Below are 25,262 nucleotides of genomic sequence, written 5' to 3' on the forward strand. Positions count from 1 at the left end.
ACTCAAGTAGGACTTCTATGCTGCAGACTTGAAGAGGAATTCTTTTGGAAACCTGTCTCAGTTCTTAAGACGTTTAACTGATTGGGTGAGGCCCAACAACATTATAGAAAATAATCTGCTTTACCCAAAGTCAAATAAGTATATGCTAATCATATCCACAAAGACCTTCACAGCAACATCTAGGTTAGTATTTGACTAAACTATTGGGCATCATAGCCTAACCAAGGTGACACATAAAATTAACCATCACTACCACTGGCAAACTGGACTAAACTAGAAGTTGTTACTGATTTCTAATGACCACTGTGACTCTAGTATTCTACAACTGATACTTTCTTATGCATATGGCTGCTGGAAATAGCAAGAGAAAGAATGAAAATATTTCCTTTGTCTTTTTTTTTTAACTCTATCCTTTTACCCTAAGAAAACTCAAGGTATAGAATAAAATTTTCTCGCCACAACAGAGATGAGAAAATAGTAATGATTTTTAATCGTGGTATCAATAATAGCTAACCTTAAAAAATTGTTCTAAGCATAAGTGGAAAGAACAAAATAACTTATTGCAGTGGCTTCATGCTACCATTAAAACTTATTCATGTACTCTAGTTGTCCATCAAAATCACACATGCCCAGTTTGTAAACATTGCTACTTATTTGGAACATTTTCTTCATATCCTCTTCCACTATTAAGAATACATGGTTCTTTCTTCCTAGGAATAAACCCATGCTTATATGGTCAGTCCATCTATAACAAAGGAGGCAAGAATATACACTGGGGAAAAGACAGTCTCTTCAACAAATAGTGCTGGGGAAACTGGGCAGCTACATGCAAAAGAATGAAACTGGATCACATTTTTACACCATACACAAAAATAAACTCAAAATGCATTAAAGGGGAGCCTGGGTGGCTCAGTCGGTTAAGCATCCGACTTCAGCTCAGGTCATGATCTCACGGTTCATAAGTTTGAGCCTTGTGTCTGACTCTGTGCTGACAGCTCAGAGCCTGGAGCCTGCTTGAAAGTCTGTGACTCCCTTCTCTCTGCCCCTCTCCCACTCACACTCTGTCTCTTCCTGTCTCTCAAAATATAAATAAATGTTAAAAAAAATTAATGGATTAAAAACCTAAATATAAGACCTTAAACCATAAAAATCCTAGAAGAAAACATAGACAATAATTTGACATTGGACTTAGCAATATTGTTCTAGATATGTCTCCTCAGGCAAGGGAAACAAAATCAAAAATAAACTGATTGGAACCACAACAAAATAAAAAAACTTTTGCATAGTGAAGGAAACCATCAACAAAACAGAAAGGTAACCTACTAAATGGGAGAAGATATTTGCAAGTGATATGTATGGTAAGGGTTTAATATCCAAAATACATAGAGAATTTATACAATTCAACACACACACACACACACACACACACACACACACACACACAAAACAAAAATCAAAACCTGGGCAGAAGACCTGAATAGACATTTTTCCAAAGAAGACAGAGATGGCCAATATGTACACATGAAAAGATGCTCAGCATCACTAATCATCAGGAAAATGCAAATCAAAACCACAATGAGATATCACCTTACACCTGTCAAAATGGCTAAAATAAAAAAGACAAGAAATAACAAGTGTCGGCAAGGAGGTGAAGAAAAAGGAACCTTCATGCAGCTGTTGGTGGAAACGTAAACCAGTACAACCACTGTGAAAACCAGTATGGAGATTCCTTAAAAAATTAAAAATAGAAATACCATATGATCCAGTAATTCCACTACAGGATATTTATCCAAAGAAAATGAAAACACTAATTCAACAAGATTCATGCACCTCTATGTTTACTGCAGCATTTTTTTTCAATAGCCAATATAAGGAAGCAGCCCGAAGGTCTACTGATAGATGAATGGATAGAGATAGGTATAATGGGATATTATACCACATATATATTATATGATATATAATGTAATGGAATATTACTCAGCCATGGTAAAGAATGGGATTTTGCAATAACATGAATGGAACTAGAGGGTATTATTCTAAGTGAAATAAGTCAGACAAAGCAAAAATACAAAGTGATATAACTTATATGTGGAATCTAAAAAACAAAACAAATGAACAAACAAACAAAAAGCAGACTCTTAAATACAGAGAACAAACTGATGGTTTCCAGAAGGGAGGTGGGTAAGAGGATGGGCAAAATAGCTGAAGGAAATTAAGAGATACAAACTTTCAGTTATAAATAAGTTATGGCGATTAAAAGTACAGCATAGGGAATATAATAAATAATATTTTAATATGTTGTTTGGTGACAGATGATGACTACACTTATCATGGTGAGTCCTCAGTAATATACAGAATTATTGAATCACAATGTTGTATACCTGAAACGAATATAGCATTATATGTTAATTATACTTTGATTTAAAAAGTAAAATATATTAGAGGAAAAAACATACATGCCTCTTTGCTATGCATTTTCTTTCAGTAGTTCACAATATTTCTCAGTTGTTGGAGAGAATATGTGTTTTATTTTTATAATTAAGTTGTTCCTGAATTATTTTCTGAAAAACAAAGATTCTTATAGGTCAGAAAACATTAGAACACATTTCAGCTGAACAATAAATATTTTAAAAGAGGATGTCTGCTTAATGATCTTAGCCAGATCATTAAAAAACACAGTGTTTGGAAATATACATTTATAGAGTCAAACTTAAAGAAAAGGGCATATAAAATGGGCAATAAAGAATCTTTGTAAAATTAACTATTAAAATCAATGTGGATTTTTTCTCACTATTCTTTACAATAGTCCATTCAAAAAGCTTTACTGTATTTCGAGTATAAAAATGCTTTCTGCACTTAAGTTCAAAGTAGAAAAAAAGTTACAATCCCCATTTCCCTCCACCATTTTGACCCTGCAGTTTTCGGTTCTCGCTCTCCCCTCTTCCCCTATGTCTGCACCTTATGTGCCAGCCCAGAAGAAGCTATTAGCACCCACTGAATATAATCTAGTGGTTGGAATCACGTGCTCTTGAATCGGAAGGCCTGGGTTCAAATCCATGTTTTCCCACTTATTGTGTGTTTCTTGGTTTCCTTAACTAATGTGTGAAGAGAAATTATTTCCTCCTGTGGGTGGGAAAATGGAAGGCACTCCGAGGCTTAAATGGAGAACTTAAAATTTACTGAGCAGATTAGGAACTCCGTAAACTTTATAGTTCTGCTTCTTGCGACCACCACGGAATGCACTTTCATGCTTTTACCTGTCAAAATTCTAACTCATCTTTGCAACTCCCCTTACTATCCATAGTAGAAGTAATCTCTTTCTGCACACCCACTGCAGTTTGTTTATAGCTATCTTGTGTATTTCTAATTCTGCATTTAGCCTTAAAGCATTATATGGACAGGGATGGTGTTATTTGATACCCTATAATGGCTTTCACAGTGCCTCAGGCATAATAAGGGCTCATAATAATCTCTCACTTACTCATTTCGTAAATATTTCTTGAATGTCTCTTATGTGCTCTTAGAGAAGATAGAGCACCAAGTCCCTTGAATTTGTTTCTAGCAGAAAGTGGCAAATGATAACTTAATGGCTGAATAAATAAATGGCATCTCAATGTCAATAAGCCTCCTTTAGTCTGCCTGTCTTTTAGCACTTTACTAAGTACTAAAAGACATAACTTATTTTTGAGAGTATGTTTTGAAAGAAAAGTTGGTTCAAATTGTTTTGCATCTCTACTGTTTCCTCTAATTTGTCCCAGCCCTAGTGCTACCTTGGTAAAGTCAGTGATGACACTTAGAAAAAACATGATGTTGATTTTGAGGGGTTATTACTTGCAAAATGTTTGAGTTGCCAGAGAATGGCAGTTGCTAGAGGGGAAGGATGGCCTGGGAGGAAGGAAGAGACTGCTTTTAGGTTCATGTGCAGAATTTTCAAAAATCCTGAAACTTTTTTTACTCATCTTTGCTAAAAATAAAATAATTACCCCGTAATTATACCAGTGCTCATGGCAGTATTAATCTCAATTGCCAAAAGGTGGAAACAACCCAAATGTCCGTTGACAGATGAGTGCATAAACAAAATGTGGTATAATTGTATAATGGAATATTATTCAGCCTTAAAAAGGAAGGAAATTCCAATACCTGCTACAACATGGATGAGCTTTGAAGACATTATGCTAAATGAAATAAGCCAGACACTAAAGGACAAATACTATGTGATTCCACTTATATCAGCTACCTAACATAGTAAAATACACAGAGACGGAAAGTACAACATTTAGGTATCAGAGGCTGGGGAAGTGGAAAATGAGAATTATGGTTTAATGGGCACAGACATTCAGTTTAGGATCATGAAGAAGTTCTGGAGATGGATAGTTAGTGTGATAGCTACACAACGATGTAAATGTACTGAATGCCATTGAACTATACACTTAAAAATAGTTCAGATGGTACATTTTATGGTATATGTATTTTATCATAACAACAACAAAAAAACAACACCTAAGGACCAGCAACTGTTGGCCATCAGAAGGACCATAGCTGTTTGATCAACTATAAAGTTCCTACCATAATCATTGAGTAATAGTTTATCTTTTAGCTGTTGACTACCAGGAACACACCTGAAAATATACAAATTGGGTTTATTATTTTTTGCTATGAGGGAAAACACATATCATGAGAACTTTAGGACATCTCCCTAAGGGGGTGTTTGAACTGTAAAATTTACTCTTTATTTCGGGGGGATGATTTAAGGAAGTGTGTTTGTTTTGACTTGGATGCTGCCAGGAAGTGGTGTACGGGGTAATTCAATGAGGATCTTTAAAAGTCTTATCTAGAAGGAGGATAGACTAGACTAAGGCTAGAGCTATATAGTAAGTAAAGAATCAAGAGTCACTCATGAGAGCACAGTATATCAGATTATTTCTGTGGCACGGACAATACCAATGTTTTGGTATTGTCTGTTTTCACAGATGATTACAGAGGGATCATGTCTTTTTTCATCAAGGTCACAGAGTGGCCTTGTCTAATGTTGGTGTTCTGTGAATGTGTTTATGTCCGACAGGTGAACACCAAAGCCAAGCTGATAGGACCTGGAGAACAGCTAGATGCCAGGGACTAATTTTCTCTTTCTCACTCATGAAGTAGAAGGACATGGCCCAATGTAATTTATCTGGAGTTCTAAGAATCCTAGTCTAGTAGATCTTTGTCAACCATAGAGATCATTAGCAACTTTGATAGGCACTCCCCATCCATAACATTTTCATTTATACTTTATGGCATGAACAGATTGATGCAACAAAGCAAATTATATGTCTGCATGTGTAAGCTCCTATTTCATGAGTGTTCTTGCACAAGTATGCCCCATGAAACCTTTTGTATCCTCTTGCCACCATCGAATAGCTCCTTGGGTATATAGAAGCAAAGATAATCCCTGCTGCAGGGTAACTCACTCAACTTGCAAACCCCAAACTCAACCATCTATATCTTGGGCTGTGTGGTGGGCACAGGTAATGCTGTGGGACACCACGAACACCTTGGGGAAGATTCTGAGAAGAAAAGCCAGATAAGGAGCTCTCAGTGTAGCCCTAGTCCTGGGACTGCAGATCAGCTGGGGAACAGTATGTCAGACATCAAATATGAGCGAAATCATATGGTATTTATCTTTCTCTGATTGACTTATTTCACTTAGCATTAAACTCTCTAGCTCCATCCACATTGTTGCAAATGGCAAGATTTCATTCTTTTTTATGGATTTCATTCAAGATGTGATATATATATATCATATCTTCTTGGACCATTTCCATATTTGGCTATTGTAGACAATGTTGCTGTAAACATTGGGGGGCATGTATCCCTTTGAATTAGTATTTTCATATTCTTTGGATAAGTACCTAGTGGTGCAATTGCTGGATAGGAAGACACTTCTATTTCTAACTTTTTGAGGAACGTACATACTGTTTTCCAGAGTGGCTGCACCAGTTTGCATTCCTACCAACAGTGCAAGAGTGTTCTCCTTTCTGGGCATCCTTGCCAACACCTGTTGTTTCTTGTGTTGTTAATTTGAGCCATTCTGACTGATATGAGGTGACATCTCATTGTATTTCCCTGATAATGAATGATGTTGAGCATCTTTTAATGTGTCTATTGACCATCTGTATGTCTTCTTTGGGAAAACATCTATTCATGTTTTCTGCCCATTTTTAATTGGATTATTTGGCTTTAGGGTGTTGAATTTTTAATAATAATAATAAAAAAAACAAGACTTAGGCCTCATTTTGTTCACTACACACCAAGTCACCCACATGACTACTAAATTATTTTATTATGTATCATATGTATATAAGATGTAATATTTGTTTACTTTCTCATATAGGCATTAATATAATTTTACTTAATTACTGCATATAGCTTGAAAATAATACTTGGAAGCACATTTTTTAATGTTTATTTATTATTGAGAGACAGAGCATGAGCAGGGTAGGGGCAGAGAGAGGAGGAGACACAGAATCCAAAGCAGGCTCCAGGCTCTGAGCTGTCAGCACAGAGCCTGACACGGGGCTTGAACCCACAAACCATGAGATCATGACCTGAGCTGAAGTCAGACGCTTAACTGACTGAGCCACCCAGGCGCCCCTTATTTGAAAGCATATTAAGAATACATTTGAGGGGGCGCCTTACTGGCTCATTTGGTTAAGCGTCTGACTTTGGCTCAGATCATGATCTTGTGGTATGTGAGTTCGAGCCCCACGTCAGGTTCTATACTGACAGCTCAGAGCCTAGAGCCTGTTTCAGATTCTGTGTCTCCCTCTCTCTCTCGGCCCCTCCCCCACTCATGCTCTGTCTCTCTCGCTCTCAAAAGTAAATAAAACATAAAAAAGAAATTTTAAAAAAAGATGCTCTGAAGATACATATAGGGACACTTTCACGTTATAGAGAAATAACATTGCTAAAATATAGGAATGCATTCTATCTAATAATGATGTAAATATTTGTACAGAGTGCTAAATGGCTATATTTAGAATCAAAGTATCTTTAAAAGCTTGTATAAGGAGCTTGTAAACAAACTTGCCTTTACACACATTGCAGAAGATGGTTACGAAATTTATACCACATCAAATAAGGAACAAAGTATCATTAATATAAAGTCCCTCAGGAGAAGCCTTCCTGGCCCCAGCAAAGACAACTGTGGACCCTGAAGAGATGAATGCCAAGTCCATAATAAATCACATAGCAACTGACTAAAAAGGTCCAAAAGGAGACTGCAAATGCCTAGACTTCCCTGGCTGAGAGATTCTAATTTGTAAGGCACCTGGAAGAGAATAAGAGCTAAGAAAACACAATTCAAGAGGAGACCTCCCCACAATCTTCCCACATCACTGTGGGATAAGGAAGTTATGGAGCTACCTTCCGGAAACAGAAAAATCAGTAAGCATACAGCCTCTAAATTTTAATGAGATTGGCAGAAAACTCATGTGGTCAGGAAACTGAAAAGTGGCACACTTCTCAAAGTGAATCCTGCTGGTTTGACTCCAAAAAGTCACAAGACTAATCTTGATTTTGCATAGAAATCCCAAATGCAATACTTAAAGTTATGGTTAAGTAATGTGGCCACCTGCAGACTGTTAAGCCACAGAAGAATGTCCCAGTATGCACTGGCTAATAACAGGGAAATTATTTTTCATTTAAAATATTTTCTAGTAAGAAAATTATAACCCAGCATTATCACGTACTTTGTATAATTATAAAACCTGAATTTTTCAACATGACAGTTGTTGTTATAATTTTCCACGAAGATATTACTCATTAAACCTCATTGTTAACTTTGATTAGTGAGATTGAAAGAGAATAGATCTACTATGATTATTCATGCCACTCATATTTTCTTTCACAAGCACTGAAAAACTGAGTTATGGCTCTTGCCTTATACCTAAAAGACACAGGACTTGGAAAATCCAACATTTGAACTGACTGCAGTTCATGACAATGGCTCTAAACGGGATTGGGAGGCCTTCACCTTGTTAAAAATTACTTTTAAATAAACTATACAAAATAGCTGTTGGAAACAATAATAAAACTATGTGAATAAGCACATTTCCACATGCAATGTATTTAATGATGTGATTTGATGGTAGGATTTGTTGAACTAATAGTTATAGGAACAATTAAAATATATTACAAAAAAATTAGAGGTGTCTGGGTGGGTCAGTCAGTTGAGCATCTGACTCTTGATTTCCTCTCAAGTCCTGATCCCAGGATTGTGGGATCAATGGAGCCTGCTTTGGAATCTCTCTCTCTCTCTCTCTCTCTCCCTCTGCCCCTCTTCCTGACTTGCATATTCTCTCGAAAAAAAAAATAAAAATTAGAAATTATGTGACCAGATTTCATGTGAGGCAAATATTGGCAGGTCAGCTGATTAGTAATATGACATAATGGCTTCAGACTAACAAAAGATAATTTTAAGTATCTATCACTGAGAAGTCTTAACCATTTTAAGATTAAACTATACATGATCTGTATAACCTATACTGCAAGCAATCGACAGAGGAGAAGAAAAGCAGAAGCCATCATGGAATGAAAACAGAAGAAGCCAAGAAGAGAAACAAAACAAAAGTTGGGTGTAAGACATGGCAAAGGGTGAAATGGAATGACAATGAGATAACACATGAACTTATCTGACCATTCTTTACAACAGAAAGAAAAACTGAAATTTGGAAATTATTCAGTTAATACAATTACCGTAGAAAATTTGGCTAATTTGGATCAAGACACCAAGTTTGGCACCTCTGCACTCTTGTTTATTTGACAACACTAATTAGCTTGTTCCTCTTCATTTCACTTTCTATTGTGTACTTACGCCTAAAGCTACCCTCTAACAAAACACCCAGATGAAAATGGGGTGATTCATTCAATTATTCAGATGTTTTGCCTATATCAGTAAGGCTTGAATTTTGTTCTTGTTTCATTTAGATATTTTGGCAGTATACATCATTTCAACAGAAATTAGACCCAAGTGGTAAATTTTTGTGTAATTCCCTAGAGACATATGCCAGGCCACAAGAGGATAGAAAATAACATTTTTAAAATAATTTAAAATATTTGTTAAACAATGTCGGAAAATATACCCTCATCTAACATAATAATTAAAAGAAAAATTAATCAGCCATATTTCACTCAGCGATCCAGACTCCCTACCATATATTATCTGAAAATCACTACCAGGGAAGAAGGCAGGCACACATAAAATAGTAGGTATAGTTACTGAGTCGTTAGTACATACTGTAGGCACTAGGATAAACAACACAGTATGTATATGATTCTGTTATTAACTCACATGGGGATGAAGAGGCATTAACCCATTAGTGCCCAAAGTCCTCTCTCTAGACTTGAATTTTCATGGAGTCATCAGAAAAATGCAAAGGTGCTAAATATCCTCAAACCTTCTACCACTTTCTTATACCCTTCACTGTGTGTTTTGCTAATGATTCTGCTTTTCCCATGCTCACTATCCTGTGATATTCAGGAAAAGCATGTATGGGAAGCTACGTATACACCAAGGGGGCCAATTAAGCCTTTGTCTATAGTTTTGAATCATGAATTTGGTTTATAAACTCGAAATTAATTTATAGGTGGGTTTTGCTCTTCCTTCACTTGATTTTCTTTTTGGTCTTCCCTTCAGTCAAGATTTCCTGAAGTTTGGTATTATTCCTCTAGAGTCTAAACTTCAAGGGCAGACCTTGTCCTTACATCTATATTTTCAAATCAAAATTAATATTTTCCCATAGAACCTCTTCTCTCTTTTCTACCTAGCAGGCATTCTGGATCTCTTATATTGCACAATAATTAAGACTGCTAAGGTCATTTCTATGATAGGTCACATATTAGACAATGACATAACTAATCCCATTTAAGAGCTCATTAAGTTCTCAGTATACAAGACTATCTTAGGATTTGAGAAAGCTCTGTGATAACCCTGAGCTCTGTGCTTGGGGGAGGAGGGTGCAGGAGAAGGATGGACAATAACTCAAGGAAGCAACTAGTAATCAGTGGGGGAAAATCCATGCACCTGAACCTCCATTACATTCCCTGGGTTCCTTAGCACTAGCACTAGACCTCATATTGGAACATGAAAATATTATTCACATTCTACCCTAAACACATGTGTGCACACACACACACACGCCACTTCAGTTTTTCTTTTCAGAAATTACTTTTCCCTTTTAAACTCCATCGTTCATGTAACCCAACTTCAGATACCGGATAACCTTCAGTGTGACTTGCTCTATGTCCCCAACCCCTCCTACCCAGCCCCTAAGGTGTCATCTTTTTACTATACATGTACTTGGTTGTTTTCACTTCTTGTATACTTCTAGTACATCACCTCCTCCCAGTGTCTTAATGACTTTGAAGAGCTATGTAGGCCATTGAACTTGAGCAGGAGATGAGGGCGAAGGGGACGCAGACATTTTAGAAATAATGATATTAAGTCCATTAAGAGAAGTACACTCCTAGACAAACATCATTCTTATCTGATGAATAACCTCTTCAAAGACTGGTATGGAGGTTTAGAAGGAGTTCTGGGTTGCTAATTAATGACAGAGTTTAAAAAGCAGGTTTAAACATGATTAAGATCACATTTCCATGATTGAAACATTATTATTTTATGTTGAGTGCATTTATCTCTGGCAAGAGTGTAATCTAAAGGATGTTCAAACATGTAACGAGGTCATAAATTGTGAGGGTAGTTTCACTATAGCACACATGTAGAAATTCAAATGCATAGTTTCTTTTGGCAGCTAAAAGACTGTAAGAGTATGTAAGGTAAATCTCTCTTATAACACACACATGGGCACACATACACATGTGTGTGAAATGTTATTAAGATCTTCACTGAGAAGACTATTGAACTACTGGTATTAAAGATTATCTAAGTATTGAATTAAATCTGGCCACATTAAATCAGTTTCTTACATAGTTTAAACTGGATTGAGATATTCTAGTAATTCTGTCTTGTATTCTTTTAAAGGATTTTGCTATTTAACAAACCCCAAAAACAAAGTAATTGTCTTTGGGATTTTTGTTGCTTCACATTAAGAAAAAAATCTGATGTTATGATCCTGTGAAGTGATTTTGGTGGGAAGATAGGCTCTTATTTCTATACCATAATGTTTCTTGCAAAACAACTGCATCAGACAGGTCTGAGATCACTTCTCTTCCCTCAGAGGTCTTTCTACCCATTTCTTCTAAGACTATTACCACTCTTTAGTTCTGTAACCACTTGTTGGGGTATTTTAAAAACTGACCAAAAAAAAAAAAAAAAAAACTGACCATAGTGCAAATTTATCAGGAAAACAAAAGTATACCAGGTACTTCAACCAAGAGATTTTAATGTAGGGAAATAGTTAAACAGATGCTGGAGAACTGAAACGCCTAAAAATGAACACTATGCTAATTATTGCAAGAAGCTGCTGTCATCTCTAGGACTGGAGAAAGAAAGAAAATAATTTGAGGTTTTCAGAAGCCAGATGCTTGGAACAGTGGCTCTGATGAGTGAAGACTCAAACTTCGGAAGATGTCCATTGCCCAGCTTGTGTGCATAGTCTGAGGGTAATGAGACTGATTCTGGAAGTGTGGCCATGCTGAGAATTTGAGGAAAAGCTGGGATCTACACCATCTGCACCTGCCAGGGAGGGTCTTTTCTGGGGAAGTGCCAATCAAGAGCATCGAGCTAAAAAAAAAAAAAAAGAATTAATTCACTTCCTCGTCCTGCCTTGCAGTATCCTTTAATGCCCCCTATTGGCAAAACCTAAGAGAAAACAAGCTACTAAAGTAGATATATAGTTTGCAGAGAATATAGTTTTATCTCAAACCAGAGATGTAGAAACCTGGGATGGTCATCAAGGAAAAACATCCTAGCAACTGGCATGTGTGATAGACAGAATAATGACTCCCCCAAAGTTATCCACATCCTAATCCTTGAAACATGTGTATATATTACCTTGCATGGCAAAAGGAAATTTGCAGATGTACATATGTCAGGGATCTTGAGATGGGTAGATTATCCTGTTATTGGGGTGAGCTCAGTGGAATTTTAAGTGTCCTTGGAAGAGGGAGGCATGAGGGCCGAAGGGTCAGAGTCCAGGAAGGAGATGGGAAGACAGAAGCAGAGGAGAGGGAGATCTAAAAACGCTATACTGTAATAGATCTAATGTTATATTCTAAGTATACCATTCTGAGTAACGAATAATGTCTTATTCTTTTAAAAATATATTTACTCTAGTAACAATCTCTCTAATATGTTTGGAATCAATCAGAGCTTTGACTCTAGACAATTTAGAAAATAACACTGTACACTCCTCTCCAAGGGCAGGCAAGATGAAGCTTAGAGATAATTGTGTAAACACTGTCCATTACATGCTCAGTAAATATTGTCAACTAATGCCTCTTTTTAGATTTCCATTACTTCCTCTAAGAATTTTGAGTTTAATGGATTTTTGTTCAGGACTTTTCTGCCTACTCAACTCAGTGATGTTGCCCCCACTGGTGGGAGAGCATGGACGTGCCCACAATTGCCTGAGGTCTACAGCCCTGTAGGCTGATCCTCCAGCAAACTCAAGAATTGAACCATTTTTTAAACAGAAAGGAGAAAACAGTCATGTGATGACTTTGGAGGAAAAAAAAAGTACCTTAAAGGGAATGGTAGAAATACAAGCAAAGTGAAAAAATTATATTGAATAAATACTAATTGTCTTTTAAACAAAACTTCATTTTCTGTTGGCCCTATGTTACTTTCAGCCAAGATGGTACAAAGCAAAAGGACATAGTTTGTTTGCTTATTGTCTTTTTTCCACTATAGTTAACATACAGTGTTACATTAGTTTCAGGTGACAATATCAGGGTTCAACAATTCTTTACATTGCTTAGTGCTCATAGTGATAAGTGGAATTCTTAATCCCCATCACCTATTTAATCCATCTCCCCACTCACCACCCTTCTGGTAACCATCAGTTTGTTCTCTATAGCTAAGAGTCTGTTTTCTGATTTGCATCTTTTTTTCTTTGATCATTTGTTTCTTAAATTCCACGTATGAGTGAAATCATATGGTATTTGTCTTTCTCTGATTGACTTCTTTCACTTAGCATTGTAAGCTCTAGCTCCATCCATGTTGTTGCAAATGGCAAGATTTTATTCTTTCTTATGGCTGAATAATATTCCATTGTGTATATATACCACTTTTTCTTTAACCATTCATCTATCAATGGATACTTGGGTTGCTTCCATAGTGACTATTGTAAAAAATGCTGCAATAAACATAGGATTGCTTTCATCTTTTCAATTTTTTTTTAATATTTATTTATTTTTGAGAGAGACAGAGACAGAGTGTGAACAGGGGAGGGGCACAGAGAGGGAGACACAGAATCCGAAACAGGCTCCAGGCTCCGAGCTATCAGCCCAGAGCCCGACGCGGGGCTGGAACTCAGGAGCCATGAGATCACGACCTGAGCCAAAATTGGATGCTGAACCGACTGAGCCACCCAGGCGCCCCTGCTTTCATCTTTTCAAATTAGTTTTTTTGTATTCTTTGGGTATAAATACCTAGTAGCGGATTTATTGGATCATATGGTAATTACATTTTTAATTTTTTAAGGAACCTCCATACTGTTTTCCATAGTAGCTGCACTAGTTTGCATTCCCATCAACAGTGCATGAGGGTTCCTTTTTCTCTACATCCTTGCCAACACCTGTTGTTTCTTGTGTTGATTTTATTCTGACGGGTGTGATGTCTCATTGTAGTTTTGATTTGCATTTTGCTGATGGTAAGTGATTATGAACATCTTTTCATGTGTCTATCAACCATCTGTATGTCTTCCTTGGAGAATGTCTGTTGACGTCTTCTGCCCATTTTTAAATGGGATTATCTGTTTTTGGGGTGTTGAGTTGTAGAAGTTCTTTATATATTTTGGATACTAACCCCTTATCAGATATGTCATCTGCAAATATCTTCTCCCATTCAATAGGTTGTCTTTTAGTTTTGATTGTTTCCTTTGCTATACAGAAGCTTTTTATTTTGATGTAGTCCCAATAGATCATTTTTTCGTGTTTCCCCTGCTTCAGGAGACATATGTAGAAAAATATTGCTATGACTGATATCAGAGAAAATTACTACCTGTGCCCTCTTCTAGGATTTTTATGGTTTCAGGTCTCACATTTAGGTTTACACAGGACACTCTTTAGATTCGTCCATCCAAAGAAAACAAAAGGAAGGAATCTTCTACATTTCCTTTCTTCCCTCTTCACCCTTGTTCCACTACGACTAAAGTTTTGAGTAAAGACCTTGCTAAATATTGGGTCAGTTTTGGGGCACCTGGGCAGCTCAGTCGGTTAAGCGTCCAACTTTGGCTCAGGTCACGATCTTGCAGTTTGTGGGTTCACACCCCACATCAGGCTCTGTGCTGACAGCTCAGAGCCTGGAGCCTGCTTCAGATCCTGTGTCTCCCTCTCTCTCTACTCCTCCCCTGCTCATGCTCTGTCTCTATCTCAAAAATAAATAAACATTAAAAAATTTAAAAAAATATATTGGGTCAGTTTTCACAATCTGATATGGACCATTTGGAAATTGAGAAAGAATGGGCTTTACTGTATTCACTTAGGTCTTTTTTTAGTATTTTAAATTAGTTTTGTAATTATCAATATAAATATTATATACACAAAGTAACAACAGGGGACTCTACCCTGTGGAGTTAATTAAATACCTATAAATTAGCATAGCTCCTCTTCCAAGGCTACATCACCCTATGACTTAAATGTGTGCTTTAATTGCAAATGGAATGCATTTGAATTCCTTTGAGTTTTATTTTTATTATAATTCTCCCAATCTTTTTTCTTCTGATACCCAGTGGAAAACCATAATCTTTCATTTCATCATTTTTATCATATCACTCTATTTTGGCGCTAATGGAAATATTTAAGTAATCTATGGTTCCAAGAAAGAAAAAATAACACATAATATTAAATTTCATTTTCAGAAAATTTTACTACATTTTTAATGGACAAGGGACTGTGCTATTTTTGTACTTTATAACACTTTATTAGGTATTGTGTAGTATGCTTTTCTTCGAATTTTCAGTGTGTCCCTGCAGTTTCAGGAACAAGAGCAGACCCCACAGCAGCAATCCTTTAAACAGGAATTTTTATTGACTAACACTCAATCAAGACAAATGTTCCCAGCATGTTAAAGTATAATGATTCTTGCTCTACACACAGTTGGATGATGTTATAAGCAGCAAATTTTTACTTGTCTGATTACTCATCCATTCTTCCTCTTTGGGGTTTCAGTCCAGGATAGCTTGCCCATTGATAAAATTAGGCATCACATACTTTAAGGTCAAGTTGTAGTTGTAATCATAGAATTGTGGAATTAACCATTTGGATAAGTACATCACAGTCTATAAATATATTCTCTATCAAATTGCTACTAGAAAATCAGAGCAGTATTCATACAGGGATAAGAGTCTTACATTAGGCTAAGTCAAAAATTATTGATGAAGATGGGTTTGTTGTCAAAGAAAAAGAACAACCTATTTCTTTATAACCAGGGAGCTGGAGACCACCTCAGCAGGTACTGCTTTCCTAGCAGACGTTCTTGCTTAGGTCTGTCTGCATAAATTGGGTATTTCTTAGCTTTATACCTCCAGACCCCAAGAATAGTGTACCCTGGAATAGTGAAAAGAGCTGGTGGGTCTGACTGACATGTTTTTAAACCTAGCTTCTTGATTTGGGTAGTGGTATGACAACTGTATGCGTTAGCCAAAGTTTGCAGAACTGAACAGCTAACAAGGAGGAATTTTGCTGGTATAAATTATATTTTCTTCATATATATCTTAATAAAACCAGAGAGAAAAATAATATACCCACAGCATAGGAAATTATGATAGTTCATGAGTTTTATCTACTATTAATCATTTCAGCTGCTGAATGACCTCACAGAGAACTTAATTTTTAAACTGTCTTCCTAGAATTAAGTCCTATATTTTACAATTTAAAAAAATAATGTCATTTAGGTGTTTCAGAGGGCAACTATGCTTTTGTTTTCTTTCTCTATTGATTCAATAAAAGTTTGTCTGACACTCTCTAAACCTAAAGTAAAATGTGGAGCTTTGCTTATGACTTTTTACAAGGCTCCTACTTTTATCATGGGTGCCCATCATATTGGAGAAACATAAGATCTCTATGAGGTTCATGATCCTTGTATGACTTACCTCATAGAATGGTGTGATGAGCACCTCTTGTATAAATGTCAAGAATTGCAAGGTTTGGGGCCAATACGAGATAGAAGAGGGAAAGGCCACTTGCTAGTTCAAACTCTCTAATTCGAAAGCTGAAAAGCAAAGGATTTCACTTGTGAAAGTCCAGCCTCACCAACCATAGATATGGATGTAGTAAGTCATGTGAATACCTCCTTCACTTACTGGTGACTTTGAATGCACCTCCAATGGATATGATACCTATTTTATGGAAATTTATGGAAATCAAGTGGGAGAATGTATAGAGAAGCATGTTGAAATTGTGAAGTCTTGTATAAATGTAAGATAATATCAGTGAGTATGAATGTATGCTGTATAAAGAGCTTCCAATTACAATGCTCTGTAGCTCTTTGCAGTGCCTCACCCCAAAAAACCATTTGTTCACTTGCTTTTGAAAGCCACGTATGAGGTTTCAACTGGTCAATATGTGACCACAAATACTAATGTGCCTCCCTTTATAGCTTGAGATGGATAAGTCTGGGATGGCTATTATCAAACAGGGCTATTATTTTAGTCATTAAATAGACAAGAAGTTTACGATGTTCTTGGTCCAGCTTGGCATCTAAGCCAACATCCAACACTGAGAAAGCTTAGGACAACACAAAGCAATGATTTAGACAGAGCTCTTTGGCTGCTAAATCCATCCACAGCAAAGTTTGTTGATGTGATATGAAATCGAAAAACCAGACTTAGAATGCTTTAATTCTTGCATAAAATCTTCCATCAGAATGGAGTTAAACTAGTTTTCCAATATCCTAAAATGGATTACCAAGTGGTCGTCTTATTGACGATGTCTACAAACTCATCCTCAGAAAGGTTTGCACAGAATGGGACTTCTTTTTTTGTGGAAAATGAACCAAAGGCAAAGGTCCTAAGTCAGTCCATGCCAGAGGCATCCTCCAGGATCTGCTGGTGAGATAAGGAAAGGCTAACTGCTAAAAGCTCCCTTCTGGTTGCTAGAGGCTCCTAGACTGCAGAGTCCAGCTGGTGAAGCTGCTCAGTTCTCTTTTTGAGATATCCATGCCTATTTGGTATCAGCTGAGCTACCCACAGGAGCTGAAGGGCTGTTAGCTTTACAGTCTGCTGCTCAGGGGCTTAGGGGACGTCTACCAAGCCTAAATCCTGCACAGACCTCGATGTACACGGCCTGTTGTTTCGCCCCAAGGAACTGTGACCTGGTGCTCTGCCCATTCATTGGTGTGAGAATTTGGGATTTGTGTTCATCCACCTGTTGGCTTATCTTTTTTTATTTTATTCTGTTTTTTTAAGTTTTTATTTAAACTCCAGTTAACGTACAGTGTAATATTAATTTCAAGTGTACAATATAGTGATTCAACACTTCCATACCACACCCAGTTCTCATCGCAAGTGCCCTCCTTAATCCCCATCACCTATTTCACCCATCTCCCCACCCACCTCCCCTCTGGTAACCATCAGTGTTTTCTCTATAGTTAAGAATCTGTTTCTTGGTTTGCCTCTCTCTCCCTCTCTCTCTCTCTCTCTCTTCCCTTTGTTTTTATATTCCACATATGAGTGAAATCATATGGTATTTGTCTTTCTCTGACTGACTTATTTCACTTAGCATTATACTCTCTAGTTCCATCCATGTCATTGCAAATGGCAATATTTCATTCTCATTTATGACTCATATTTCAATATTTATGACTAATATTCCAAGGATACCACATCTTCTTTATCCAATCATCAGTCGATAGACCCTTGGGCTGTTTCCATAATTTGACTACTGTAGACAATACTGCTATAAACATTGGGGTGTATGCATCCCTTCGAATTAGTATTTTTGTATTCTAGTGTTGCAATTGCTGGATTGTAGAGTAGTTCTAATTTTTTGAGGAACCTCCATACTGCTTTCCAGAGTGGCTGCACCGGTTTGCATTCCCACCAACAGTGCAAAAGCGTTTATCTTTCTCCACATCCTCGCCAACATCTGTTGTTTCTTGTGTTGTTGAGTTTCGCCGTTCTGACAAGTGTGAGGTAATATCTCATTATAGTTTTGGTTTGTATTGCCCTGATGATGAGTGATGTTGAGCATCTTTTCATGTGTCTGTTGGTCATCTGCATGTCCTCTTTGGGAAAATGTCTTTTCATGTCTTCTGCCCATTTTTAAGTTAGATTGTTTGGGTTTTGGATATTGAATTTTATAAGTTCTCTACATATTTTAGATACTAACCCTTTATCAGATATGTCATTTGCAAATATCTTCTCCCATTCAATAGGTTGCCTTTTTAGTTTCATTGATTGTTTCCTTTGCTGTGCAAAAGTTTTTATTTTTATGAAATCACAATAGTTTACTTTTGTTTTTGTTTCCCTTGCCTCTGAAGACTTATCTAGAAAGAAGTGACTATGGTTGATGTCAAAAAGGTTACTGTTTATGTTCACCTCTAGGATTTATTATTTCATGTCTCACACTTAGGTCTTTAATCCATTTGAATTTATCTTTGTGTATGGCATAAAAAATTAGTCCAGTTTCATTCTTTTGCATATACCTGTCCAATTTTCCCAACACCATTTGTTGAAGACACTGTCTTTTTCCCATTAGATATTCTTTCTTGTGTATGTTCTTTTAACTAATGCTTTTTACTTTTACTAAAATCTAATTTTTAATTTTGCTTGCCTTTGAAGTATAATGCATATCTAGTAAAGTGCATAGAGTACACAAATCTTGACTATACAGCTGGATATGTCTTCATATATGTATATTCCTGTGTAACCACCACTGAATCAAGGCAGAGATCAAAATCAACCTATATTGCCCATCCTCCCACCCTTTCCCCTCTGGCAACCATCAGTTTGTTCTCTGTATTTATAGGTCTGATTCTGCTGTTTGCTTGATGAATAATAATATAGATTAGATTCTGATATGTTTACTGGTTATTTGGATCTTATTTATGAAATGCCTGAAATTTTAAAAAAATGTATGGTTTGTTTATATCATATTAATTTACATGAACTCTTTGTATATTCAGGATACCAGGCCTTTGTCAGACATATAAATGACAAATATTTTCTTCCAGTATATGGCTTGTCTTTTCATTATCATAATGATTGCTATCTTTTGATGAATTAATAGTCATAATTTTGTTGAAACCCAGTTTATCAGGGTTTTTTTTTATGGTTAATGCTTTATGTATCTTGTTTAAGAAAGTCATGCCTACCTAAGGTCATAAAGATATCTTCTGTATTCTTCCCAAAGCTCTGTTTTTTTCTATCTTGCAAATAGAGATCTATATTCCCTCTCAAATTAATTTTACTGTATGCTGTAATATAGGAGGCAAGGTTCATTTTTTTCATAAGAATAATGTTATAGCACCATTTAATGAAAAGCCAACTTTCTCCCACTGAACTGCAGTGGCACCTTTTTAATAAATCAAGAAATTCTGTATGTGTGAGTCTATTTCTAGACTCATAATTCTGTCCAGTTGGTCTGTTTGTCTCTCCTTGCATAATACCACACTGTCTTAATTACTGGAGCTTTACACTAAGTCTGGAAGTCTGGTGTTGTAAGCCCTCCAGCTTTGTTCTTGTTCAATATTATCTAAGGTTTATTGGTACTTTCATTTCTATATAAATTTTAGAATCAGCTTGTCAATTTCTACACAAATCCTGCTAGGTTTTGATTGGGGTCAGATCAAATTTATAGATCAATTTGGAGAAAATGACATCTTACAAATATTGAATCTCTCAATCCACAAACTTTATTCATCTCCCCCATTTAAGTATTCTTTCTTTTAGCAACAAGGTTTTTGGGGGGTTTTTGTTTGTTTTGTTTTGAGACAGAAAGAGAGGGTGCAAGTGAGCAAGGGGCAGAGAGAGAGAAGAGAGAAAGAGAGAATGCCAGGAGGGGCAGAGGGAGAGGGAGAGAGAAACAAGTGGGGCTCACCCAAAGCAGGGCTCATGGTTTTTGTGGGGGTTTTTTGTTTTTTGTTTTTTGTTGTTGTTGTTGTTGTTGTTTTACCTGAAGAAGGGCCTGAGCTCACGAACCTGAGATCATGACCTGAGCTGAAGTCAGATGCTTATCGACTGAGACACCCAGGAGCACCAACACTAGTAGTTTAATTATAGACATCTTATAAATCTTAAGTTTAACTCAGAGGTACATAGTTTTTAGCTCCTATTTTAAATGGTACTGCTTTTCTAATTTTATGGTTTTATTTTTGGCTGAAATATAGAAATAAGTACTTTTTCCATACGGGTTTTCCATCCAGCAAATTTGGTAATACCTTAATTCTAATAGTTTATAACTTCTTTTGAATTTCTTATATAATTATGTCATTTGTAATAGAGGTAACTTTATTCTTCTCATTATATAATATTTTTGTAATTCTTATTCCTTTTTCTTCTGACTGGAATCTTCAAAAGTATGTTGAATAAACATGGTAACAGTGGACATTTCCAACTTTAAGGGAAAAAAGTTCAGTATTACACCATTAGAAATGATGTCAGCTGTAGATTTTTTAGATTCCTTTTTATCACATTAAAAGAGTTCTCATCTTAATTTTCTCACAGTTGTTTTGTTTAAGTCATGAGTGGGGTCATGCCTTTTTTGTATCTATTGAGATGATAATATGATTTTCTCTATTTTAAAGTTATTTTTAAAATGATATTAATTGGTTTTTATATATTAAACTATTACTGTATTCCTGAAATAAACTTTACCTGGCCGTGAACTATTATGTTATTTCTATCTTATTGCACTCTATTTGCTAATATTGTGTTTAGAAATTTTGCATCTATGTTCATGGTAGATAAAAAGATGTAATTGTTTCCCTATAATATCCTTATCATGTTTCAGTTTCAAGGTTATACTGACCTCACAAAGTGAATTGTAAGCATTCTCTTTCTTTATTTTCTGAAAGAATCTGTGTAAATACAGTATTATTTCCTGAACTTTTGGAGGAATGAACCAGTGAGGCTGTTTAGGCCTGGAGTTTTCCTCATGGGAAGGATTTTGATTATGGTTCCAATTTCTTTGGCAGATATAGGCCTTATTCAGATATTCCATTTTGTGTCAGTTTTGGTAAGTTGTGATTTTAGATAATTTTCCTATTTTATGTAAGCTTCCAGAGTTCTTTACATAAAATTATTCATAATGTTCTTATTAATTTATTGAGTGTAGAGAAAATCTTTAGAGCTAGATATAGATGTGGACTTCCTCATCTTGGGAATAGACATCAAAGTCCCCAAAGACCAGAGCAGCCACACAGAGCAGGGATTACACCTTAGGAAGGAAGAATGCAGAAAGAGAGGAAGAGGACAGAAGAGAAGGGGAAAAATAGAGAGAACTAACAAAAAGCAAAGCTCAAAACCATAGCAACAAGTTTACAGAGAGCCAATTTCTTAGGCTAAGTTTAACTCAAACAGAAGTTGACTTGGTAGACACAACTTTTCCAGGGCCTACTATTCATTTATTTTCTTAAGCCTTAGTCTGTTGGATATGGGTCTGAATAAAGACCTTCAACCTCTCATCCCATGAAAATACTGAATGGTACAATTGAAGGTCCTGGAGAGACCACACCCAGAACTGTATTCCAATCCCCAGTCACCTGACACTAACAGATAAGACACTGAGGTTAATGACTTGCCCCAAATCATATAGTTAACCAAAGTTGCTGTTTAAGAGGTTAATGCAAAAATATCTAAGTTTCTTTCCAAGAATTGGATTGCCTGATAGTAATGATATACTTAGTTGAGACCCTTGATTGTTTTAAATTATATGACATGAAAAACATGCCCTTGTTAACCACTTTCTACAATTAGGGAATGGGAAATAATATGCTCAGGACCTTGGCATCACAGGACTTTTCCCATATACGTGTTTGATAAATTTGCTTTCCTCATGTTCATTACAGCAGAAGTCTGAAACACCACATCTGGTCTCAGATTTGAAGCAGCCTGCAGTCCCTAAAATAGCTACTATATATTAAGCACTTACTATGTACCAGTAGCGGAGCTAAGTGCTTTATATGGAATCATTCATTCATTCAAAACTGTTAAATGCTTACCATATGCCAGGCACTGTTCTGGGCACTGGGGATTCAGTAATGAAAAAACAGATCAACATCCCTGTCCTCATGGTCTTAACTTCTAGTAGTGCCTATAGTCAAATACGCAATCTGTAAGTTTATTGCTTAGTGTATTAGAAGATAAGTGCCAATAAAGATCATAAAAGCCTAAGGGGGGTAGACAATGCTGGAGAGGGAGTATTCTATTTTGACCAGGGTCGTTAGGGTGGGTCTCACTGAAAGGTGACGTGAAATAAAGTTTTTGGTTTGGTTTTTTTATATGAGAGAGAGAGAGCGAGCGAGAGAGAGACAGAGAGTGAGAGAGAGATTTAGAGCACACATGGGGGAAAGGGGTAGAGGGAGAGCGAATCTTAAGCAGGCTCATGGAGCCTGATGCAGGGCTTGATCCCACGACCCTGGAATCATGACCTGAGCCAAAAACCAAGGGTCAGATGCTCAACTGAGGAAGCCACCCAGGAACCTGAAATAAAATTTTAAAGCAGGTAAAGAATGAGCTAGGTTCATAATGGGGGTAAAGAATGTTCCATAGAGAAGGATAAGCCTCCAGAAAAGCTTCTAGGCAGGAATATCCCTAGACGCTGAAGGTCACAATTGCTAACGGGAAGAGACCAGAAAATAGTAAAAGTGGATAGCAGAGAGGTTAGAGGGGCCAGATCACATCTGACCTTGCAGACCACTGTGCAGACTTTGGCTTTCCCTCTAAGCAAAATGGCAAGCCATTCTAGTACTGAGCAAAGATGCAACATGGTCTGACTTAAAAGTATGCCTGTAACTATTAGTGCTGTGTTAAAATAGTGTTAAGACAGCAAGGGTAGAAATAGAAAGACCATTTGGGATCATCTCATTTAATCCTCACCACCACCCTGTGCAGTAGACACTATTACAAAACCCACTTTAAGATAAAGAAACTGAGGCTCAGGAAGGTTACTTAACTTGCTCGATGTCACACAGCCAACAAATAGTATAGAAGGCCATAATTAGAAGTTGCATGTATGGCCCCTCCATGCACTGAATAAGTTTTAATTTTCCTAAAATTCTTCTGGATACCCTTTTCCATGTTGGTGGTTGGAAGTCATTAAAGCAGAGGCTGAAGCTGGTTTTAGATATTTAGTTTCTGTTAAGCACATCGGAAAAGAAAAAACAACAACAACCTCTTTTACAATAGCCCACTGAAAAGTCTCACATGTTGCTAAGTCTAGACTTCAAAAGGCTAGACCATACCAAATCTACGTCCACTCCATTGTCTACTGAATTTGTTCACAAAATATTTTCTAAAAGTAAGGACATGAGGTGTGAAAGAATAGCTCTTGCCTCAAAACCTCATTCATAAAGTTGTGGTACAGGCCACACCTGAACTATGTCCAAACAAGCAGTGCAACTGATATGTGCCTCAGAAGTTTCTGAAATTACCACTCATATCAGGGCATCAGAAGGATGGTACCCAATTAACAGACAATGCAATCTCATGCATGAACTGTGGGACTTGAAGTTAGGCATTTTGACTGTGAAATGGAAGTCTTACCCATTTTTTAATACTGGTTTCTGTATCACATTGGTCAGGCATCTTGGACCAAAACACAGAAGACACTCAGAATCCGTGGGCTCAATAGAAGAGTTGTTACTTTGTAATTCTGCCAAGTGCTCTGAGCACGCTGGGTTCTCAAAGCATTTTTTAACAAATTTCAAGTATAAGTCCTAACTTTATTTTTTTAATTGTCAAAAGATATACATAACTTAAACCTTAATATTTGAACCATTTTAAGTGCATGTTCTGTGGCATTAAATGCATTCACATTGTACAACAATCGTGATCAATCCATCTGTAGAACTTTTTTCATCTTCCTAAACTGTTTGTTCCTTCATTAACTCACCATTCTCTCTTTTCCCAGCCCCTGTCCACCACTTTACTTCATCTTTTTTAATTTGGCTCATATGGGTAACTCACATAAGTGGAATCCTATAGCGTTTGTCCTTTTGTGACTAGCTTATGTTCACTTTAGCATAAGGTCCCTACGTTTCATTCATGATGTACCATGTGTCAGAACTTCCTTCCTTTTTAAGGTAGAATAATATTACACTGTATATATGCACCACATTTTGTGAATCCATTCATCCATCAATGGGCATTTGGGTTGCTTCTTACCTCTTGTCTATTGTGAATAGTGTCACTATAACCTTGGGTATGCAAACATGTCCTCAGGACACTGTTTTCAATTCTTTGGGATATATACCCAGAATTGAGAATGCTGGATCATATGTTAATTCTATTTATAATTTTTGGAGGAACTGACATACTGTTTTCCATAGTTTCCATACCGTTTTCCACCCTTTTCCACCGTTTTCCATCCCTACCAATCATTTACAAGAGTCCAATTTCTCCACATCCTTGCCAACATTTTCGAATAGTTTCCCTCTATCCCTAGTTTAATGATTGTTTCTATCACGAAAGGTTGTTGAAGTTTTCAAAAACTTTTTCTGCATCAACTGAAATAATCATGTGTGTTTTATACTTCATTCTACTAATGTGGTGTATTGCCTATGCTGAACCGCAAACTTTGTTTTTTATTAGCTCGAGTTTGAGCAAGTTCCTAAACCTAAATTTGAATTTCCTTCACTGTAAAATGGAGCTGATACTAATACCCACCTTTATTATTAAAACTATTAAAAAATAAATTATGCAAATATAGCGCTTAGTACAAGGACTGAAACATTCGCGTTCAGAAATGATAGCCCTCATAATTGCCATCATCGTCTCATATTTTTCACTGAAGTTAACAGTAGACAATAAACTTATTCAAAGCAGACACACAGAGAAGAGCATAAGTATACTTTTTAAAAATGCATTTAAGATTTATTCCATTCTTACCACTCCCTGGGCAAAAGTCAAACTGGAAAAACGAATGATTTATACCCAACC

At 36.5% G+C, this 25,262-nt stretch overlaps 1 long non-coding RNA gene across 3 annotated transcripts in view; it reads right to left on the minus strand.

Annotated features, from left to right (window-relative positions):
- Positions 1–11,367: 11,367 nt before the first annotated feature.
- The window catches only part of LOC109275854 (uncharacterized), a 44,073-nt gene continuing 30,178 nt past the window's right edge, over positions 11,368–25,262 (minus strand). For 2 of the 3 annotated variants that reach the window (XR_008423692.1, XR_002084411.2), the window contains exons 2-3: positions 16,257–16,375; positions 11,368–11,725 (exon numbers count right to left, since the gene is read on the minus strand). This is a non-coding gene — a long non-coding RNA (uncharacterized LOC109275854). Of the gene's footprint in view, positions 11,726–16,256; positions 16,376–22,324; positions 22,417–25,262 lie in introns of all 3 variants that reach the window. The other variant, XR_008423691.1, reaches the window with a different exon arrangement.

This window comes from Panthera pardus, unplaced genomic scaffold (assembly GCF_024362965.1).
Source record: "Panthera pardus isolate Hobbes unplaced genomic scaffold, ASM2436296v1 HiC_scaffold_2, whole genome shotgun sequence".
Classification (NCBI taxonomy): domain Eukaryota; kingdom Metazoa; phylum Chordata; class Mammalia; order Carnivora; family Felidae; genus Panthera; species Panthera pardus.